This window comes from Ambystoma mexicanum, chromosome 8 (genome assembly GCF_040938575.1).
Source record: "Ambystoma mexicanum isolate Mex_15411 chromosome 8, UKY_AmexF1_1, whole genome shotgun sequence".
NCBI lineage: Eukaryota > Metazoa > Chordata > Amphibia > Caudata > Ambystomatidae > Ambystoma > Ambystoma mexicanum.
Window position 1 is genome coordinate 296126358 of NC_090929.1, and position 24237 is coordinate 296150594.

Here is a 24237-nt window from a genome sequence, read left to right on the forward strand (position 1 = left end):
CCTTACCTCACCGAAAGAATCACTTTCCACTCCTCTAACAGACCCACTAGATCTCACCGCGCCAACCAAATCGATGTACCATCTTTTAAAAGAACCAAAGCCGGAGGGTCCAACTTCCAACACCTTGCACCCAAGAATTGGACTGCCCTGCCCACCTCACTTAGGAATGAAAAATCGTACACCACCTTCCGAAAAAACCTAAACAGCCTATTGTTCCGATAATGTACTTAACCTGCCTGCTTAGTGATGTTAATGCACGCACAAAGTACATATTCTTGTGTATACTGCTATACGACTATCCTTCTGCCTCCCATGTTAATATATGCTGATACAACCGTCTATGTTTTCTGCTCTCTTATGTTAAGCTCAAGCTCTCTGTAACAGCGCCACAATGCCCCAGGGCAGGCTGTGCGCTCTATAAATGCAAATAAATACAAATAAAATACTAGTCCCTCAGCAGCTTTGCTGGATTACTGGGATTTATTTTTTCACCTGGTAAGAGTGTGAGCCTTTTTTCCCACTCTTTCATGTGTTTTGCTGTGTGTGTTTAACATTTTTGTGTTCATAGACTGTGGAGCCTCACCTACTCCATAGGCATAATCGTTTTACTGTGTGTTACACAACACCTTCAGTGCATTGACAGAGGGATGTCTTTTAGACTTCCCAACTCAGACTCCATTTTCTGGGACTGACTACTGTCTCCCAGAACATGTAAAGTTGCCATTGACTTTATTAGTCTTTTAAAATCGACAGACCCAGTACAAACCATCTAACATGGAGTACTGGAAAGGGTTAATACTTATCCCTTTTTGTCTGTTTCTCTTGGAGCACGATTTCACTCCCTTTTCATCAAGTCTTGGCTGGTGGCAGTGGTAACTACCCTATTTTTCCTACCGCGGTTATCTTAAATAACTTTGGTATTGTTTTAGGCTATCTTGGTAGCCTCGAACTTAAACCCGCTAGACCATATACGTTTTTATATGGTTCCGGCTGGGTTTATTCGCCATTTCTTTTTGAAAATGTCTTTCGTGTTTTTCTCTGTGCGCCAAACCAGGTTTGATTCCTTTGTTCACCGTCTTTTCGCGGGCTTCTACGCAGAAGCCCTCCTTAGGTGCCTGAAAGTCTGGTTAGGTAGGATGTGAGGGAGGGGTTTTAGGACCCCTGCCATGGATTCCCTTGGTAACCCAAGTCGCACTCCTGTTTGATTGGCTAGGTGAATGTCCCGCCGGGACTGCCACCCTGCTGTGTGATTGACAGCCAGGCTGTGTGAATGGGGAAAACTGCATAAAAAGCAGGTCTCTGGGTCTGGAAAGGCAGAGTCACCACTGGAACGAAAAAAGAACCGATGAGGAGCTGACAGAAGAGGACCCCTACAACGAGTGAACCACCCGGTGAAGCCCTGCTGCAGGTCCGAATCTTCAGACTCCAACGACAGAAAAGATCCTCCAGGAATCTTGTTCCCATGAGTTGGTGGGACCAACCAGTTCGCTCAAACTGCAAGCCAGGACTCCCCCCCTCTGGTCGAATTCGCTGTACAGAGCTACAGTGGGCCGGATAGCCAGGAAGGTCGGACCCTGCTTGTGTTTTAAGGAGCGCACCTTTTATTCGTTGCTTTGCTCTGCTGCTGGTTTCTTCCCTGGGCAGTCAGGACCAGGGCTTTAAGTGGGCCGGGGCCTGCCGGGGCCGGGCCCCGGCAGTCTCCAAAAAGTGGGACTGAGCCGGGGCCCTGCCGGGGCCCCCGTCCCACCACACGCAACATTGGCGGGATGCATTATCCCGTCGCGGCGGCAGCCGCGACGGGAGATGCGCCTGCCATGAAGTCAGGCGATCTGACAGAAGTGGCAGCCAACCACAGCGATGCTGTGCCTGGCTGCCACTTCTGTAAATCATAGTAACTGCCTCTGGTGACCTCTCGCGCGAGGGGTCACCAGACGCAGTTACTGTCCCTTTGTTTCCCCAGGTCGCCGAGGCGTCTTTAACCCTCGGCGAACCTGGGGATTCCTTGACATTTTTCGAGGTTTATGAAAGAAGGCTTGAAAAGTACACAATTCAAGCCATCTTTTATAAAGCTTTGCCGACGGACAATTTTGTCCGTAGTCAAAGCTTTATAAAAGATGGCTTGAATTGTGTACTTTCAAAGCCATCTTTTATAAAACCGAAATGTTTTAATAAAAAAATGGCCTGAAAAGTAGGCAAACCGTAAGGTATGCACACACACATATATATGCATGTTATATATCTGTGTGCGTACCTTACTATGGTTTGTGTACTTTGCAAGCCATCTTTTCTAAAAATAGAAATACATATTTCTATGTTTAGAAAAGATGGCTTGCAAAGTACACAAACCATAGTAAGGTATGCACACAGATATATAACATGCATATATATGTGTGTGCATACCTTACGATTTGCGTACGTTTTAGGCCACGCCCCCGCAAGCCACGTCCCCAAATGAGGGCCCCCCCTCGATTTCTTACCCCACTTAAAGCCCTGGTCAGGACCCTCCAGTCTTCATACTTCGTGTCAGTCCGACAGTCACTTCAGGAACCGTGAGCCTGCAGGACCTGCCAGGAACATCCGCCTCAGCTACATCTTTTTCTCCATTTAAAGGTACTGTGCAAATCCGGTTGTTCGTTTCGTTCAGCCGCGGTGAAGGTGTGTGAAACCTTTCGCCAATCCGAGAGCTTGTCCTTCTCTACTCTTTAAACTAACTTTTCTACTGACCAACTTCGTCTGGAACTCTTGGCAAAGACTTAACCGCGAACTACCCTGAACTGTGTGATCTTGAGCAAAAGACTTTTGTCCTATTGACTTTGGCCTAAGCTTTTTTGATTTGATTCCATCACTATAGTTCCTCTTTCTAGATTGCACTGCTTACTTACCTGTTGGTGCTGCTCAATGTATAACTAACTTTGTCTTTCCCTCCCTTTTTAAATTATTGGAGTGCCATTTTGCTCACACTTCATTTTGAGCTTAACTTGTCCAGAATGTATTGGGAGTGATGTGGTGCATTAAGAGTGTGATTTTTCAACTGCTTTACCTTAGTCAGATGTTATACAACTGATGTGTAAATAAATGTATATTCTTTTACTCAGAAACTTTGAGTCATTGTTTGTTTGAATCATAGTAATTGCTGTCCTTTGTGTAACTATTGCTACTGCTCACTTGCTCTTGAGATATGTCTGGCTGCGCAGCCATCGCTACCACTTTTACTGTGTAGTACAGGCTTGTACCAAAGGTGAATTTGTACTGTCACTTGTATTCTTAATGGTGTGTGGTGTTCCCAAAGCAACACCTGCATATAATTCTGCCTAACACTGGTGTACAGTGGTGAGGATCAAGTATAGTAATTACACTTAGAGTGCTGCTATTACCTTGGATTAACTAACCACAAGGCTAACATCAGCAATATTAATCATGTCTGATATGGAAAGCTACAGTCAGGAGACCCTCCTTAGTTACACTGTGGATTATCTAAAAAATATGTGTAGAGAAAGGAATCTCTGTGCCAAAGACAAAAAGTCTGAATTGATTGAAAAGTTGTTAAAGAACCAAAATCTGGGGAGTGGATCTGAAAAGCCTGACTCTCCAGCAACTGTGGAAAATAATGAGGATGATAATATGTCTATTATTTGTGAATTGGAGGAAGTAGATGTGTCTCCAAATGTAGGTCTCACTGCTCCCTTATCTGCTCAGCAACCTCAACCTTTGTCCACTGGGACCCCATCAGGTCCTACATTCAGTCCTGAATTCATTGCTCTAGAAAATATGATGCTTGAATTGGAATTCAAACGTGTAAATGCTCAAACTGAACAAAAACACCAAGAACTTAAGCTCAGAGAAATGTAGTTGAATCACGAACTAGAAATGAAAAAGGTTATCTCTTGAAAATGCTTCTCTCCCAGTCTTCTAGGTCTTTCAGTCCTAAGAGACCCTGTATGCCTAAAGAAATCGTGGGTATGTATGAGGTTGAGTTTGATATTCTGGATTGGTTGGCAATGTTTGAGTATAACCATGGGATTCAAGGTCTTACAGGGAATCAGTTGCTTCCCTGGCTCTTCTCTAGGCTACCCACTGTTGCATCTGATATTGTGATGGAGTTTGGGGACGTGGATAGGATGGATTATGAGTGTGTAAAGCTAGCTTTAATTGCTAGATTTGGGAAGACCCCTTCCCAGTAGCTTAAGAGGTTTATGACCCTAAAAAAGCATTATGGTACCCCTTGGGCTACGTGGGTATGTGAATGAAAAACTTAGATGGTTGGGTTAAGGGTTCCAGAGTGAACACTTATGAAGGTATGAGAAATCTTGTTATGTTGAAGTCAATTTATGATGCCTGCTCTCCTAAGTTCAGACAGTACTTGGCTGATTCTAAGGAGATAGATCCCAAGAAGTTAGCTAAGGCTGCTGACTTGTGGGTTGCCAACGGGGTTACTGGCAAGGATTCTGGGGCCACTCAGAAGAAGGATGAGGGAAAGCAGCCAAAGAAAGATAACAAGGATAATTCTAATACCTCCAATCCAAAAGAGGACCACAAACTCCAACATAATGTTAAATCACAAGGGAAACCAAATCAGGCTAGTGCACCATCTGTACCCAAACTAGATGGAGGTCAGAACAAATCCCCATTCATCAAGACATTTGGGAAATGCTATGTTTGTGGGTCAACTGACCATGTGAAAGGGGATCCCAGATGTAAAGGTAAGCCTTCAGGTGTCCACACTGTCTCCTTAGCCTTCTTGTTACACTCACCTGGTCTCCACAGGGGTGTGGAACGAAGCTGAGCGGTGACTGTCTCCACCAGCGTCACACGAAGCGGAGTGGTGAATGGCTGCACATGTTCTCTCTGTTTTACCCTTCCGTCACGAATGCAGGTTTGCCTGGAATGTTGAAACGAAATATTAACTAGCCGTAAGGAGGAGGAATGGCTCCCACCTCCCGTGACCTCCTTGTGCACCCCTCTACTATGTGTCAACTTACAGTTATGAATGGCAAACTGTCCGTCTTGCGGCTGTATGCAGGGGTACCTTGCTGTTCATAGGATCTAGTTATATCACATATCCTGCGGGCTGCTGTAGAGTCTGGAACAACTGTGACTCTGCAGGTATGTCTTTATGCCAATAGTTTCTTGGTTTAGTTTGCTTAAAGTTCAAGTTGCTAAAATCCTCACTACTGTGCTTGTTTCTTTTCAGATGCGGTTTCGATGTGCCCAATGAAGAGTGCCTCCTCTCCATAATGATGAGCAGAATTCCAGAGGTGAATTTTAACGCTAACGCGAAGTGACAATGTCTAAAGAATGGTACTTGTCCCTCTGCGTGACTAACCTGCTGTTCCTTTTCTGTTCTGCAGGTGCGGTGACTCCAGAGCAGCGATAGCGTGAAGGTGTCTCGATGGATCGCAAGAGTGAGCAGCCTTCGGGTGAGTATTAGCGCTGGCGTAATGTTGAAATGTCTTTAATTTGGCCTTTTTCCTCTTCGCGGCTAACCTGATGTTTCTTTACTGTTCGGCAGGTGCGGCGGCTCTGGAGCAACTGAAGATGGAGCGTCAGGTAAGAACTTAACTGCTGTCTTTGTTCTTGTTTTCTCTCTCTCCTCCTTTCTTTCTCCACAGGTGATGATTCGTGAATCTCAGGACGGGCGTGGCTGAAGACCGGTTGACTGAAGCTAGCAGACACGGTGAGCGATACGCTGCAGGAGTGCAGAATAACACGAAGCGTGTTCTGTCCTTAGGATGTGGTTTATATAGCCTCATACAAGTAGTCCCAAGTGAAGTAGTCCCTCCAACCACACCCTGCACAAGTAGTCCCAGGTAAAGTAGTCCCTCCAGCATGCCTCAGACTGGGATGAATGTGATTCCTCTTCCCCTGCAACCTGCCTTCCTTGAAAGAATATTATGAGCCTGGTGCCAACGGTGCCAGGACAGAGTCCAGGAAGTCTTGAGGCAACCTTTTGGGGCCTTAAAGGTCTCCGTAGGTGCTAGTACCTGGGGCAGGCTGGTCTGCTCCTGATGCCTGGGGGCAAGCACTGTGACAGCACTCCTTCCCAACCCCCTCCTAAGGTGGTTTGCCCCACTGGTCCAGGCTTGGTTGGATGGTTTCGATGGAACCGTTTTACTAAACGTGGCGCATGAATGTGGTCACTTGGCTCCCATGTTCTTTCTTGTGGTCCATAGCCTTTCCAGTCAATTAGATAGAATAGTTTTGATTTGACAAGTTTGGTGTCCAGAATATCTTTAACCTCGAATTCAGGTTCACCGTCTACCAAGATTGGTTTTGGTGGTTTCGTTACCCGAGTTCCAGGTTGCACTGGTTTCAAAAGAGAGACATGGGTGGACTTGCCTATTCGGAGGTAACTCCAATTCTACCGCCACTGGATTAATGATGGCCTTAATGGTGTATGGTCCCAAATATCTGGGATTAAATGTATGGGTTCCTTTTATTGGTATGTGTTTCGAGGCTAGCCAGACCTCATCCCCAACCTGGTACTTTGGAGCTTCACTCCTATGTTGATATGCGGATCTCTTGTATTTTTCCTTAGCTTGCCTTACATGTTCTGTCGCTCTCTTGAAGGCTTGTGTAAAGGTAGTGTGCAAACTACTTACGGCTGGCATTTCCAAATGTTGAGGTGGATCGAGCTCAGAGGTTTGTGGATGCATCCCATATATTGTATATAACGGACTCTGCCCAGTGCTGGAGTGTAAGGAGTTGTTATAGGCATACTCGGTTATCCATAAAATGTCCTTCCAGCTACTTTCTGTTTGGTGTAACATGCATCTCAGGTACTGTTCCAGTGTTTGGTTGGTTCTCTCGGTTTGACCATCCATTTGAGGATGGTGACTGGTGGAAAGTCTTACATCGATTTGGGCTAACTTGCAACATTTTCTCCAAAACTGTGAGATAAACTGACTGCCCCGATCTGAAACTAGAACGGAGGGGAATCTGTGTATCCGGACAATCTGTTCTAGGAACTCCTTCGCCAGATTCGAAGCTGAGGCTAAACGTTTTAGAAGAATGAAGTAGGCCATTTTGGAAAACAAGTCTATTACCACTAAAATGGTGTTAAATCCATTACAAGGGGTAAGATCAGTGATAAAATCAAGAGACAGTGTATGTCAGGGTGTAGGTGGAACGTCCAGAGGTTGTAGTAGACCCGATGGTTTCTTTTTCTGGGCTTTGGTTTGTGCACAAATGCCGCATGATAGCACAAATAGCTTGATGTCTTTACGCCATGTTGGCCACCAGAAATGTCTCTTGACCTTGGCTTCGGGTTTTGCAATTCCAGGATGACCTTCTAGCAACGATTCGTGGTAATTTGAGATTACTTTTTCCTGAAATTCCTTACTAGGTAAATAAAGGCGCTCTGGGCTCCCTTAATTGAAGTTGGAGAGGGCCACTTGAGGATGGCGTCTACTTTCCGTGAATCCATACGAACACCACGAGGGGTCAGAACAAACCCAAAAAACTCGACTTCATAAACATAGAAGAAGCATTTTTCTAATTTAGCATATAGCTTATGTTGACAGAGTTTTTCAAGTACAGCACAGACGTGTTTCACATGGTCCTGCTGGGAAGAGGAGTACACCAGGATGTCGTCAATAAATACGACGACACAGACATCAATTAGCTCTCGAAGGACGTTGTTCATAAAATAATGAAATGCCGCCAAGGCGTTAGAAAGCCCAAAGGGCATCACCTGATATTCAAATAGCCCATACTTGGTGCGGAAGGCAGTCTTCCATTCGTCCCCCTTTTTGACTCGTACGAGATGGTACGCCCCTCTATCCAACTTAGTGTAAATTCGAGCATCCTTCACTTGGTCCAGCAGTTCTGGGATTAGAGGCAAGGGGTAACGTTTTTTTACAGTCACTTGGTTTAATGCGCGGTAGTCGATACAAGTCCTTAGATCTCCTTCCTTTTTAGGGACGAAGAATAAGGGCGAGGGCGCCGGGGACTTGGACGGGCAAATGTAGCCATTAGCCAGGTATTGATCTAAATATTGTTTTAGATGAAGATTCTCGGGTTCCGTGAGGGTGTAGATCCGACTGCATGGAATATGAGCGCCAGGTATAAGATCGATCTGGCAGTCGTATGGTCTATGAGGCGGAAAAGTATTGGCTTGGTTGTTCTGGAAAACATCCTGGAAATCCTGATATTCCTGAGGTAGCAGATTTGTCAGACTCATGACTGTTGCAATTTTTTTGGTCAGGGGTTCTTCTGCTCGATAACAAGTATGAGCACATTCTGAGAAGGTCAACCTCTTATCACGCCAGTCTATGCAAGAATTGTGTGTCTCTAACCACGGCATTCCCAGAATTATTTGGAATTGTGGAGCCTTCATTAAGTCGAACACAATGGTTTCTCGATGCCCGTCTTGGCACAACAGTATCATCTCTGTCATCGAGTGTGTTACAGGACCAGAAGAGATCTCTGTTCCGTCGACAGTGGTGACCAAATCAGTTGTTGCCTTTTCGCAAAGAGGAAGACTCATCCTTGAAGCCAATTCTCGATCCATGTAGTTACCTATGGCTCCGCTGTCGATGTAAGCTCTGACCGCATGCATACGAGACGGTTGCTGGTGACTGATGAGGATCATTGGTAAGGCTAGGTGCGAGGTCCGAGAGTCCTTCTTCTCGCTCGACAAGCGGACCTCTACGCTTGTCGGGCGGGGTCATTTTCCAGCTCTGGTTCAGCGCTGACCTGGTCAGCGGCCCGACTGCCTTCTTGGGTGGTTTCACTGGACAGTCTCGAAGGAAATGACCGGCTGTCCCACAATATAAGCACAACTGTTGTTGCCTTCTTTTGTCTCTTTCTGCCTTGCATAGCTGCCCCCGTACTCCTCCAATTTGCATGGGTTCGGCGATGTCAGTGGTTTTGGAAGTGTTGTCTCTCGGACACACAAACACCCTATTCTCCAATCTAGCTCGGTCAGCTCTCCAGTTCTGTAGTCTGTGGTCCAGCTGTACCACCAAGTCAATGATTTCCTCACAGTCTCTTGCTGGATTGACCACTTGAGCCAAAACGTCTTTTAACTCGCCTCTCAACCCACGAGGAAACAATGTAGTTCTTTTGTCTTCAGGCCAACTGGTTTCCATCACCAGTCTATTGAAGGTTGCAATATATGTTAACTGATCCTGGTTCCCTTGACGTAGAGACAGAAGTTCGTTATCTAAAGCTTGGCTTTGGGAATTTCAGGCAAACAACTTCTCCATATTCTGCTGAAACCCCTGGAAATCTTGGAGAAGGGGATTGTCTTGATTAACTAGTGGTACTGACCAGTGTGCGGCCCTGCCACTGAGGTATGAAAGTACAAAGGCCACTTTTGATTGATTGTTCGGAAAGGCTCCAGGCCTGTATAGGAAATGAAGGCGGCACTGGTTCATAAAAACTGTGAACCGTTTTGGGTCTCCTGCAAAGCGTTCTGGTGGAGCCAAAGGTATAGCTACCTGAAGGACTACCTGCACTGGGTTGCTTGACTGAGTTGGGACTGATGCCCCCATTGCAGGTAACGGTATGTGGCCAGCCTGTGATTGGAGTAATTGTCTGGCTAGGTCACCTGTACGCTCCTTGGCCACAATCAGTTCTCTCCTTAAAGCGTTGGTTTCTTGCCGAGCTGAATGCACCTCTGCCCTGAGTTCCCCCAAAAGCTGGGCTAATTGGTCAGTCTCTGAAGTTTCCATGGCGTCCATGTAGAGATTTGTGTGAAGGCTTTGCGTTCTGTAACGTTCACCTGGTCTCCACAGGGGCGTCGAACGAAGCTGAGAGGTGACTGTCTCCACCAGCGTCACACGAAGCGGAGTGGTGAATGGCTGCACGTGTTCCCTCTGTTTTACCCTTCCGTCATGAATGCAGGTTTGCCTGGAATGTTGAAATTAAATATTAACTAGCCGTAAGGAGGAGGATCGGCCCGCACCTCCTTGTGCACCCCTCTACTATGTCTCACCTTAGAGTTATGAATGGCAGACACTCCGTCCTGCAGCTGTATGCAGTGGTGCTTTGCTGTTCATAGGATCTAGTTACATCACTGATCCTGCGGGCTGCTGTAGAGTCTTGAACAACTTTAACTCTGTAGGTAAGTCTTTATGCCAATCGTTTCTTGGTATAGTTTGCTTAGAGTTCAAGTTGCCAAAATCCTCACTACTGTGCTTGTTTCTTTGCAGATGCGGTTTCGATGTGCCCGATGAAGAGTGCCTCCTCTCCACAATGATGAGCAGAATTCCAGAGGTGAGTTTTAAAGCTTACACGAAGTGACAATGTCTAAAATATGGTACTTGTCCCTCTGCGCGTCTAACTTGCTGTTCCTTTTCTATTCTGCAGGTGCGGTGACTCTGGAGCGGCGATCGCATGAAGGTGTCTCGATGGATCGCAAGAGTGTGCAGCCTTTGGGTGAGTATTAGCGCTGGCGTGATGTTGAAATTTCTTTAATTTGCCCTTTTTCCTCTGCGCGGCTAACCTGATGTTTCTATACTGTTCGGCAGGTGCGGCGGCTCCGGAGCGACTGAAGATGGAGCGTCAGGTAAGAACTTAACTGCTGTCTTTGTTCTTGTTTTCTCTCTCTCCTTCTTTCTTTCTCCACAGGTGATGGTTCGTGAATCTCAGGACGGGCGTGGCTGAAGACCGGGTTGACTGAAGCTAGCAGACACGGTGAGCGATACGCTGCAGGAGTGCAGAATAACACGAAGCGTGTTCTGTCCTTAGGGTGTGGTTTATATAGCCTCATACAAGTAGTTCCAAGTGAAGTAGTCCCTCCAACCACACCCTGCACAAGTGGTCCCAGGTAAAGTAGTCCCTCCAGCATGCCTCAGACTGGGCTGAATGTGTTTCCTCTTCCCCTGCAACCTGCCTTCCTTGAAAGAATATAATGAGCCTTGCGCCAACAGTGCCAGGACAGAGTCCAGGAAGTCTTGAGGCAACCTTTTGGGGCTTTAAAGGTCCAGATTGGTGCTAGTATCTGGGGCAGGCTGGTCTGCTCCTGATGTCTGGGGGCAAGCACTGTGACACTCTCCCCAGGGGAAGAAGTACCTATGGCAAGTGGAAACTTTCACCTACTGGCTGATGAACCCATGAGAGTCTCAGCTAGTGTTTCTTTAGTGTCCCTGGGCTTGTGGGAACAACAGAATTTAGATGTCTATAATTACATTCCAGATAATACTAAAGAGTATTATAAAGATAGTGTTCTTGTGAATGGCCAGGAGACTCCTGCCTTCAGAGACAATGGAGCCAGCATAACTGTGGTGGATGAATCATTTTGCAAGGTGGAGGATGTTGCTAAGGCACCCAAATGCCTCACCAAGTTAGCTGGAGGCCCTCTGCAAATTCTTCCCCAGTTACCAGCTCTCATCCAGTGTAATGATATGACTGTCAAAATACCTGTTAGTGTGCAGAGTGAAGTGCCTGGGAGAGTCCTGTTGGGTAATGACCTGAAAACTCTTGGAGTTGTGTCCAGCACCCCCAGGACTCCCATAAAGAGGAGACAGGAGCTCACTAGGCCTGCAAGGGAGACCTTGAGAGGCTTTCCAGAGGAGCTGATAGAATAGAGGAAACTATCACTCCCACTCCACAGGAGTTGCTCGCTGCTATTTCTAGCAAGAAATAGGCAAAGGGGAAACACAAGACCTCTAGGAAAAAGTCAGACAGCACCCCTGTGCTACCAACAAGGACATCCGCAAGATTGTCCAAGATCACACCTGTGATCCCTCCACTTGCTGAGACAGAGTGTGAGGTACAACCTTGCGTGGTTGAGCCAGTTTCTGAAGAGTCAGATCTGGAAAAAGACACTATTTTAGTTGAAGATCTTGACCCTGTTGACCATCCTGAGCTGCAGTCCTTACTGGCAGAAGGTGGACCCAACAGGGCAGACTTCAGCAGAGGACATAGAGAGTGTCCTACTCTCAAAGGCCTTCGACAACAGGCTGCTAACCAACTTGATGGCCAAGAAGTTGGAAAGCATAGGTTAAGCTGGGAAGATGGCCTCTTCTACAGTGAACCGGCTGAGTCTATCCCTGGGGACTGCAAAAAAATGGTAGTGCCCCTTGCCAACAGACTCCAGTTCCTACAGTTGGCCCATGAGACACCTTTGCCTGGTCATTTGAGTTTCAAAAAGACCAAGGAAAGGCTCTCCTTATAATTCTACTGGCCTAAGATGGGTTCAGAAGTTGACAAATTTTGTAGGCTCTGTCACACTTGCCAAACCTCTGGCAAGAGTGGTGCAAGAATGTGGCACCCCTGGTGCCTCTCCCAGTGGTGGAAGTTCCTTTTGAGAGGGTGGGCATCAACATTGTTGGTCCCCTTGACCCTCCCACATCTTCAGGGAACAGGTTTATCCTGGTTGTAGTAGACCATGCTACAAGATACCTAGAAGCCATACCTATGAGAACTGTTACGGCTCTGGCTGTGGCTAAGGCTCCACTTGGTATTTTTACCAGAGTAGGGTTTCCTAAGGAAGCGATATCCGACAGGGGGTCCAATTTTATGTCCCACTACATGCAAGCCATGTGGAAAAACTGTGGTGTCACTTACAAGTTCTCTACAGCCTACCATCCACAGACAAATGGACTGGTAGAGAGGTTTAATCGTACTATGAAGAGCATGATAGGTGCTTTAGAGGAACCCCTTAAAAGAAAGTGGGACCCTCTACTGCCATGCCTTCTCTTTGCTTATAGAGAAGTCCCTCAGGAGGGAGTTGGATACAGTCCCTTTGAACTTCTCTATGGCTATCCAGTCAAAGGTCCAATGGCCCTGATTAAGGAGGGGTTGGAGAGTGCTCCTTCCCCCAAGCCAGTCAGAGTGACTATGTGATAGGTCTCCAGAGGAGAATGTCCCACATGATGGCAGAAGCTAGTGGTAACTTAAAAGCAGGTCAGGCTTTGGTCAAACATTGGAATGACCAGAAGGCCAGCATGGTTGAGTTTACTCAAGACCCGCTTGTATTAGTTATGGTGCCAACAAGGCAGAGGGCCTTGCAGGACAAATGGATAGGACCCTTCAAGGTTGTGGGCAAACTTGGAGAGGTGAACTATTTGGTGGACTTAGGCAGACCTAAGGAGGCTCCCAGAGTCTTTCACACCAACCGTTTGAAGGCATATGTCTCGAGACCAGAAGTGGGAGCTTTGCGTCTAGCTTCAGCTCAAGAGGAAGAGGAGAGTGAACCTCTATCTGACCTCCTCAGAGGCCAACCTTTGGATGAGAAAATAGAAGGAGTCAATCTCTCTTCTCAACTGACATCTGAACAACAGGAGGAGTGCAAAGTTCTGTTAAATCAGTTTGCCTCCCTGTTTTCACTTTCACCAGGTTTGACCCCTTGGGGCCAGCATGATGTTCTCACTGGTGATTGCTTACCTGTGAAAAGCAGAGGTTACAGAATGTCGGAACATGTGAGATCCCACATCAACAAGATGCTTGATCTCGGGGTTATAGAGCCATCTACAAGTCCATGGTCTAGTCCAGTTGTTCTAGTACCAAAGGCAGGATCCAAGGAGTTGAGATTCTATTTGGACTATAGAGCTCTAAATGCAGTCACTAAGACTGATGCACATCCTTTGCCAAGGACAGATGAACTGGTGGATAGACTTGGTTCAGCCAAGTACCTCAGTAAATTTGATCTGACGTCAGGCTATTGGCAAATAGCCCTGACAGACCATGCCAAGGAGAAAACTGCATTCTCCACCCCAGTAGGCCTTTACCAGTTTAAGGTTATGCCTTTTGGACTAAAGAATGCACCTGCTACATTCCAAAGTATGGTCCATAAAGTTCTGAATGGGATGGAGGACTTCTGCATGGCATACTTGGATGACATTGCAGTGTTCAGCCTTACATGGAAAGAACATATTGATCACTTAGGATATGTTTTGCAAGCTCTTGAGCAGGCCCATCTGACCATAAAGGCAAGCAAATGTCAAATTAGTCAGAGCAAAGTGGTCTACCTTGGTCATGTGGTAGGAGGTGAAATAAGGCCATTACCTAGCTAGGTACAAGCTGTACAAAACTGGCCCATCCCTACTACTCAAACCCAAGTGAGAGCTTTCCTAGATCTCACTGGGTACTACAGGAAATTCATAGAGAACTATGGGACCATAGCGTCACCCTTGAACATGATATCCTCTCCAAAATTCCCTAAAAGGGTTAGATGGAATGAGGAGTGCACTCAAGCCTTTGAAACCCTGAAGAAAGCCCTCCTGATTATCACCAACCCTTCATTGTGCAGACAGATGCCTCCAATACAGGTATAGTTGCAGCCCTTAGTCAACTGGATGCGAAAGGTAGGGAGCACCCCATTTGCTTCATCAGTAGGAAACTGAAGGAACCAGAATCAAGGTGGGCAACCATAGAGCGTGAATGTTTTGCCATTGTGTGGTCTCTGAAGACGTTTAGACCATACTTGTATGGATCTTCTTTTAGGATTCAGACAGACCACCAACCCTCGAGATGGTTAATGCAAATGAAAGGGGAAACCCCAAAACTTCTGAGATGGTCAATCTGCCTGCAAGGGTTTGATTTCACCATTGAGCACAGAGCAGGATGTCACCATCAAAATGCTGATGGTCTCTCTAGGATGTTTTTAACCGACTAGAGGTAGAGATTCATCCAGGAGTGGATTCAATCATCCTATCCCTTAGTCTGGGGAAGGGTGGGGGGTGTTAGGGAGAATTCTCCAGAATGGCTAATTTCCCTTACCTACTGAGTCCCTCAGCAGCGTTGCTGGATTTCTGGGATTTATTTTTTACCTGGTAAGAGTGTGAGTCTTTTTTCCCACTCTTACATGTGTTTTGCTGTGTGTGTTTAACATGTTTGTGTTCATAGACTGTAGAGCCTCACCTATTCCATAGGCATCATCTTTTTACTGTGTCTTACACAGCACCTTCAGTGCAGTGACAAAGGGTTGTCTTTTAGACGTCCAAACTCAGACTCCATTTTCTGGGACAGAGTACTGTCTCCCAGAACATGTAATGTTGCCATTGACATTATTAGTCTTTTATAATCCACAGACCCAATACAAACCATCTTACATGGAGTACTGGAAAGGGTTAATACTTATCCCTTTTTTTCTGTTTCTCTTGGACCACTGTTACGCTCCCTTTTCATCAAGACTTGGCTGGTGGCAGTGGTAATTACCCTATTTTTCCTACCGCGGTTATCTTAAATTACCTTGGTATTGTTTTAGGCTATCTTGGTAGCCTCGAACTTAAACCCATCTGTTTTTATACTGTTCCGGCTGGGTTTATTCACCATTTCTTTTGGAAAATGTGTTTCTCGTGTTTTTCTCTGCTCGCCAAACCAGGTTTGATTCCTTTGTTCACCGTTTTTTTCGCAGGCTTCTATGCAGAAGCCCTCTTTAGGCGCCTGAAAGTCTGGGTAGGTAGGATCTGAGGGAGGGGTTTTAGGACCCCTGCCATGGATTCCCTTGGTAACCCAAGTTGCACTCCTGTTTGATTGGCTAGGTGACTGTCCCGCCGGGACAGCCACCCTGCTGTGTGATTGACAGCCAGGCTGTGTGAATGGGGGAAAACTGCATAAAAAGCAGGTCTCTGGGTCTGGAAAGGCAGAGTCGCCACTGGAACGAAAGAACCGACGAGGAGCTGACAGAAGAGGACCCCTACAACGACTGAACCACCCGGTGAAGCCCTGCTGCAGGTCTGAATCTTCAGACTCCAACGACAGAGAAGATCCTCCAGGAATCTTCTTCCCCTGAGTTGGTGGGACCAACCAGTTCGCTCAAACTGCAAGCCAGGACTCCCCCCCTCTGGTCGAATTCGCTGTACAGAGCTACAGTGGGCCGGATAGCCAGGAAGGTCGGACCCCGCTTTGGTTTTAAGGAGCGCACCTTTTATTTGTTGCTTTGCTCTGCCGCTGGTTTCTTCCCTGGGCATTGCAGGACCCTCCAGTTTTCCTAATTCGTGTCAATCCGACAGTCGCTTCAGGAACCGTGAGCCTGCAGGACCTGCCAAGAACGTCCACCTCAGCTCCAGCTTCTTCTCCATTTAAAGGTACTGTGCAAATCCGGTTGTTTGTTTCGTTCAGCTGCGGTGAAGGTGTGTAAAACCTTTCGCCAATCCGAGGGCTTGTCCTTCTCTACTCTTTAAACTAACTTTTCTACCAACCTACTTCGTCCGGAATCTATTGGGAGTGGTGTGGTGTATTAAGAGTATGATTTTTCAACTGCTTTACTTTACTTATACAACTGATGTGTAAATAAATGTATATTCTTTTACTCAGAAACCTTGAGTCAGTGTTTGTTGAATCATAGTAATTGTCCTTTGTGTAACTATTGATACTGCTCACTTGCTCTTGAGATAAGTCTGGCTGCTCAGCCATCGCTACTACTTTTACTGTGTAGTACAGGCTTGTGCCAAAGGTGAATTTGTACTGTCCCTTGTAGTGTTAATTGTGTGTGGTGTTCCCAAAGGGTACTGCCTATAATGTCTACTCCTGTCCTCTCAAAAGGACCTCCAACAACTGGTAGGGGAATTAACGGGGCCTTTGTCGCCATGCCCGACTTGACAGAAGTTTGGCAAGTATGGTAGGAACACACACATTCCTTGGTTTTTCCACTCATCTGAAGCCAGTAAAAATGGGCAGACACGACAGCTGTCTTGGTCACTCGTTAGTGACCTGACAGTGGAATGTCTTGAAGCTACATCCGTCAGGAACCGCCTGTGGCTTTTGGAAACTACCAATATCTGGCCGCCTCTCTCCTCATTTCTTAGGTTCAGTGTACAGGAGACCATTCTATCAGTACACCTTGACAACGCTGGGACCTCACTCTGAGCCTGGTGTTCTGCCTGCTTCCACAAACCTGCCAGGGGGCAGTCTCTCTGTGCCTTGCAAATATCAGTCTGACTGGGGCCGCCAGCTGAGGACAACTCGCTCTGTTCTGGCAGGAACAGGGGTCTGAAAGTACTGTGTTCTCCATCTCAGGTTCCTTGTCTACGCCAGTAGGCCCCCTGAGATCATTGAATCCTGTGCTACTGCAGTGGGAACACCAGTGACCACTAAGCCCTCTCGCTCCACTGGGAAGCTGGTGCCTCAATGGATTTATGAACTAGAATAGGTGCTAACAGGGCCCCCGGTCTCTCACTCTCCAGCCGGAAGTACCTCAGGCCCTTACTCTTGCTGCTTCGCTAGCCTTGGATCCACTAACCGCCATGATTATTTTGGGATTGGGAAGGCCATTCTCTAACAGACAATCAACTGAAACAGAGCATTTTACTGCTACGCAGAGATTGGAGGTTCCCCCTCCAGTAAAATCTACCATTGCCAGCGGGCATTGGCTGAGGCCATCACACCTTTTGAGGCTGCAATCTGGGCCTTGGACATACTGCTCATCTTGCATCCATCGTTGCATCAAAGCGGTGTAAATAGCTGCTGTGCCATGAAGCACAGGTGCTTTGTTCCCATTGATGAAGACATGCTCCCAAAAGTTTTCAGGAATTAGGTTCTTCTTCGGAGGATCCAGTACCTTCCCCACTCAGATTCACTAGGGAACATTCAGAAATTCCGTGGACTATTGGGAATTCCACTGTTTGGATGCCCATACTGATGATATCCTTCTCCATGAGGCCAGCACTGACTATGGCCTGTTTGGTTCTATCCTTACAGGCTAGATCTCTCTTACTTTGGGTCAGCTCCACACACAGAAAACAGCCTTTGTGTGTTGATGGTGTTGGTATTGTTAGGGGTACCATCACTCTCTTTTCTGTAGGTGCTGATGAGACATCTGGCTGCAATTTCCCATCAGATATTTGGGGGGTCTTTCTTGGAAGAAGGTGACAACCCTCCTTTTGTTTATTTTTATCAGAAGTATTTTCCTCTGCTCTGGGTTTATTCCCCTGAACCCATTTTCTGGACACAGAATGGGGGCAGCATTGCAAGCTCTCTAGGGCCTGCGATATTCTTGTCCACAAGATTTGGTGTAACCCTGTCTCACATATTTTAGGCACCTGCTAGCATGTGCCCAAACTATACATTCCCTTAATATGTGTGGGCTTTGTTACCAGAAACACACCCACACAGTTACTTCAAGGGAAAATGTATAAATGCCTCAAAGGTTTTGTTGCCCGGTTTAGTGAGCTCTCTAAAACTACCTGGAGTCTTGCAAAGCTTCCTGAGGGTGGCAGTCTTCATTTTGGAACAGATGGGCCTCTCCACTGGGGCTAATGGATAGATTTTATCATTGCCCTCTGCAGGTAAGTGGCTCATTGGTGGTGCACCCACAATCCCCACCAACTTCCAAAGCCTGAAGTGCTTCAAATCAGTCACATTGTCTTTCCCCACCTCGTATGGCTAGGATCTTGTGGGTGTGGCACTGGGACTTTCCTTGGGCGCCATTGATTGAAACCCTGCTCCCCCTCCCCCCACCTCAGATGCCTGCCTGGAGGTTTCTCTTTTCCCTCAAGATCTAGGTTGTGCAGCCTTCGCATCACCCTCCTTCTGTTCTGCTTGGGCTGCTAAATCCCAGTTTCTTCTCCACTAGGGCCCCCTCCTTTTATCCAGGAGGGGATTCTAGCTGCCAATTCGGCTCCAGTGTGACTACGCTGGGACCTGGCTGAGACTTGGACCTAACAGAATCTTGGGACCTCACTTAAATGTAGGCTCTTTGGGACGCCATGCCACCTACTCTTTGGGAGAAGGGCAGGAATAGCTATCACTATGACTGTCCCCTTGGCTCTCCTCTGCCACTCTTGTTTCCTCAAAAGCTTTAGGATGTTCAGCATTTCAGGTTTGCTAACCTTACTGCTCCAAGAGAGTCTGCTTTCCTGCCATAAATCATGAAGGGCACTAGATTTGAAGCCCTTCGCAGAGTCCATGTATAGTTCCATTAGGCAACAAACGTTACCTGGCAGTGTTTCTAACGATACCTGTACAGCCTTTATTTTTTACTACTGCTCCACAGGAGTACAGGGATTAGTAGAGTAGAAAACTCCTACTTAGCCCTACAATACCACTAAAACAGCTCAACAGATATACATCCTTTGCCTATTGAAGGTAGAAGGGTAGAGGATGGGCAGTACTCTTCAAGAGTGATGTGCACTAGCAGAGAAGCAGTCCAAACAACAATAGTACTATGGGAGCAAAATAAAAGAATGTCCTACCAAGGTTCTATAAAAGTAGGATACTTAAAACTAAAAATACAAACACACTAATCTAAAACACTATATCAAAGCCCTAAAAGCAGACACAGAGTATGTATATTTTGTAATGAAAGGGGGCACTCTGGGTCTAAAGACAGGAGTAGCCGGGAAACAGTTTTTGCAGCAAATGTTCCAATTCAAGGACTTGTCTTAAAAAAACTAAGGAGTCGGTTCTTAAATATCACTCAAACCCGTTAAAGCAGTACCTTAATTCTTGATTTGCAGGCTTTAAGCTGTTAAACATCTGTCGAGTCGGGGAGCGCGTTGATGGAATCCAACAGCACTGTGTCTTCTGGCAGCAGTGACGGTTTGCAAGCCAAAGATGCTGGGAAATGGCAGGCTGTGTCGGGAAAGCGGAAAAGAAAGACTTGGGGGCTTCTGATGTGGCGAAGGGAAGGCTTCCCATTGGAGGTGAGCAGGCTCAACTGGATCAATGCAGCATTGCATCACTGCAGCGTAACACCTTGGGGGCCAAAACAATATCATAACTGCACAGATAGTATTGAGTTGGGGACGGAGGTAGGTCTTGGATGTGACAACAACAGGGTTTTCAACAGCGCCATCGAGCAAAACTCAGAGGTGCATGAGGCAGTCACGCATCACGGTTGAAAATGTCTGCTGTGGTTCCCTTGCAGCAGCTTGGACGGAGATTTGGGGATTGGCAGGGGTCACTTCCTTGATTCTGTACTTGCTGGGGGCCCTGTCAAGTGTGTCAAGGGGCAAGTACAGCCTTGGGGCTGCACTTCCCGTCTACAAAGGTTGCTTGGGGTTGCCACTTCCAGTGAGCCGGCTCTGGGATACCAGTCATTTCAGTTTCAGTAGGCTTTATCCAGCCAGCAGGTCATCATACATCTTTCTCTGGGATAGATTGGGAAAAAGGCTTGCCCTTTTCTTGAAACCTTTGTCTTCATCCCTATGGAAGAGCACTTTGCATACTGTACTCCCAACAAAGTTCCAGGTGGAATCCGCCGTCTTCAGTAGTCCAAAGATGATTCATAGGGGGGTGGTCTTGCCCTCATAAATAAGCAGTTTTCTACAGAGGATTGGTTCCCTTCTAGAGGTCCAATCCTAGGGGCTTTTTCAGAATATTCTGCTGCTGAAGACATACCTAGAGTGCTTTGACTCAAGGAAGTATGGAGGGACACAGGAAGGTTGGGATTTCCTTTGGCCTGGCAGAACCTGCCCTTTGAAGCACTAGACCTTTTCCTGCCCCCTGGAGATGGCTCCTGTCTTCTTGGTAGGTGACAAACCTTTCTCCAAGAAGACAAAGGCTTTTGCTGGAGCTAACCACTAATGGTAGCTTTGGGTGAAACTGAGTCACACACCGGAGGCCCTGTCAGGAAGGTCACTGTATACCAAGTTGGCAATACAATTATTTCAAAAACGGTTTAGGTCAGTATAATGGTGAATTCCCAGAAATCACCATGTCCTAACAAGACTTGAACTCAGATGTATCTGCAACCAGGTTCCGTGAGCACACAATTGTATGATTTCATTTAGTTTCAGGCCTGCTCACAGGTAACGTGGGATCCTGGTTTTGAGCTTTCTGCTCTATCTCTCTGATGGCAGGAATGCACATGTCACTTTGTACTGCCATGTTGCCTAGCTGCAAGGTAGCTGCTGTGTGGTGCCAGTAGACATGCCCAGCAGAGTTTCATGCTTAGACTGTGCTTTTCAGCATGCAGCATTATGAAAGAGGGGTCTGATCAGCAAACTGACCTTTCAAAGACCTGCACCATTTTATTATTAAAAATCAAAAAAGCTCAGGCTATTCCACCCACACAGGTGGCATTCTGGAGCACTCTATAGAGGGTACTGCTCCCCCATGATACTGTATCTTTTTTAGGAGACAACCTCCACCCTGATTCTGTCCCTCAAGGAGGAGACAGATTTACAATGATAATGTCCACATGGAGGATTGAACAGTCCCATGATATTGACCCCATTTAGGACAATGTCTTTCCTCGATTTTGTCTCCCATGGAGGAGACATGCTTTTGTCCCAATTTATGAGACTGCCCTCTCATGATATTGTCCCCCAAGGAGGTGGATACTCTCACATGAAATGTCTCTCTATATTTGAGACTGTTCTTCTGAAATACCATCTGCTACAGGAACGATTCCCCTCCCATATTGGCTCTTGTACAGGGGACTGCTCTCTCATGCCACACAACTCTCCCATAATATTGTCTTTGATGCCCCATGGATCATACTGCCCTCCCATGAAGTCGTCCCATGAAGATTATCCTCTCATGATATTGTCCTTCATGGAGGAGATTGCTTTTCCATTAGAAAATTATATTATCCACCATGGAGGAGACAGCCCTTCCCTGGCATCACAAATAAAGGGGAGTGCATGCCCATGATATTGCACCAATGGATGAGACCACTCTCTCATAAAACGTTTCCTCGTGCAGGAAAGTGCCCCCAAATAACTATCTCTTATGAAGGAGAATTACCTCCCATTATAAAGTCCTTCATGAAGGACATTGCTGTTCCATGAAATTACACTCCCATGATATTGTCTTTCATGGTGGTTAATAAAGCTATGGTGTTAAACCAGTGTTCTGCACTTACCAAACATTTATGAATACAGAAATGTAAAACAATTTTCCAATCAGATCAATAAGAATGATACAATTTAATTGATGAGTTTTCAAAAAGTCAATTTTAATTGACATAACCACAGTCCAGCTGACACATGTTTCAACCACTGGCCTTTCTCACAGCAATAATTATTTGTATGGAAGCTTCAATGTTTATGCATCTATCATGTCTTATGATTAGCATAAATGCTCATTCTAGTTCTCATTTGGCTGTCATGTGGCCCCTATAGTGTTCTGGTTACATTCAGATAGTTCGAGGTGACTGGTTGGTATTTTCTCCCTCCAGGATGGTGTGATCACTTGCTTTCTCTTTTAAGAGACATTGTAAATGGAGGAGAATGCTCTTTCAATGTGTGTCACCCATGCAAGAAACTGCTCTCCCATAATATCATTGTATTAGCCCTTTGGATAAGACTCTCCTCCCCTGATATTAATTGTTATGGAAGAGGATGCTCTCCCATGAAATGTTATGCCATGGAGGAGAATGATCTTCCAAGGCATTGTCCACCATGGAGGATACAACTCCACCATAATATTGGAGGAGCATGGTCTTCCATGACATTGGGCCTCATTACAAGTTTGGCGGTAGCCTTGCCGGTAAAACCGGAAGGCTGCCGCCAAACTTGCAATATTTCCGGCACCCCTGAATGGGCAATTACCGGGTCATTACGGCCCTGCCGGAGCCGGTAATTGCCCATTTGCGAGTGCCAGAAAAAAGATGCTCCCCATTCCCATTCGGCCACATAAGGCCGAATGGGAATGGGGAAGTCGGATGCACCATCCGACATTCTGTGCTCATGGGTGCCTTTCTGCCCGACAGGTCCGACCTGGCGGGCAGAAAGGCACCCGCGAGACAACTCGTAATTTGCCGGTCCGGGAACTATGGTACCTGCTTGCTTACCGGTACCGTAGTACCCAGACCGGCAAACTTATAATGAGGCCCATTGTCCTGCTCTTCCATGACATTGCCATCCATTGGGGAGACTGCTCTCTCATAATATTGTCCCTCATGGAGGAAATGGTTCTCTGGTAATATTAAACCTTAAGAGAAGACTGTATTTCTATTATATTGCATTTCATTCAAAAGACTGCTCTCCCATGATATTCCCCTGCCCTGAGGAGACAACTCTCCAAAGTAATTGCCCATTATGCCCGAAGGAGAAGAAAACTGCCCCATCATGATTTTGATGAATTCCGCTCCAGGGCCTTGAAGCACTTTTGATCTTCAAGGTGGTGGGGGTACGGGGGAGGGGCTGCATTCTTATGACATTATTGTATTATCCACCATGGAGAAGACAGCCTTTTTCTGATATTAGCCATTGTGACCATAGACGGGGCCACTCTTCCATAAAACGATTAATCATGAAGGAGACTGCCCTCCCATAATTTATCTCTAAGGGAGGAGACTGTGCTACCAAGTGTCCTTCATTGAGGAGATTGTTATCCCTTGATATTATCCCTGTTGGTTGGGGCACTCATCTCATGATATTATCCCTTATGGAGGAGGCTGTACTCCCATTATAGTGTCCCTCATTGAGGAGGCTGCCTTCTCATGATATTGTTCTCCTTGGAGGTGACTGCTATGCCATGATATTATGCCCCATGCAGAAGAATTATCCTCGATGGAACATCGTCCACCTTGGATGAAACACCACACCCATGATGCTGTTCCATGTGCAGGAGACTGCTCTTCTGAGATATTGTTCCATGTGAATTAGATTGCCCCCCTATGATCGTGTGCACCATGCATGAGAATGATCTCCCTTGACTTTGTCTTCCATTTAGGAGACATCTCACCCATGATTTTGTCTATTATAATGGAGGAGACTGTTCTCCTATGATATTGTGACACGTGGAGGAGATTGCCCGCCCATGACATTGCCCCTCATGGAGGAGACTGTTCTCCTATGATATTGTGACACGTGGAGGAGATTGCCCTCCCATGACATTGCCCCTCATGGAGGAGGCTGTTCTCCTATGATATTGTGACACGTGGAGGAGATTGCCCTCCCATGACACTTCCCCTCATGGAGGAGGCTGTTCTCCTATGATATTGTGACACGTGGAGGAGATTGCCCGCCCATGACATTGCCCCTCATGGAGGAGACTGTTCTCCTATGATATTGTGACACGTGGAGGAGATTGCCCTCCCATGACATTGCCCCTCATGGAGGAGGCTGTTCTCCTATGATATTGTGACACGTGGAGGAGATTGCCCTCCCATGACACTTCCCCTCATGGAGGAGGCTGTTCTCCTATGATATTGTGACACGTGGAGGAGATTGCCCTCCCATGACACTTCCCCTCATGGAGGAGGCTGTTCTCCTATGATATTGTGACACGTGGAGGAGATTGCCCTCCCATGACACTTCCCCTCATGGAGGAGGCTGTTCTCCCATGATATTGTGACACGTGGAAACTACTCTTGTGATATTTTGCCACGTAGAGGAGACTGCTCTCCCATGTTTCGTCTTTCATCAATGACGTACATGCCAAAATGTTTTCCTCATG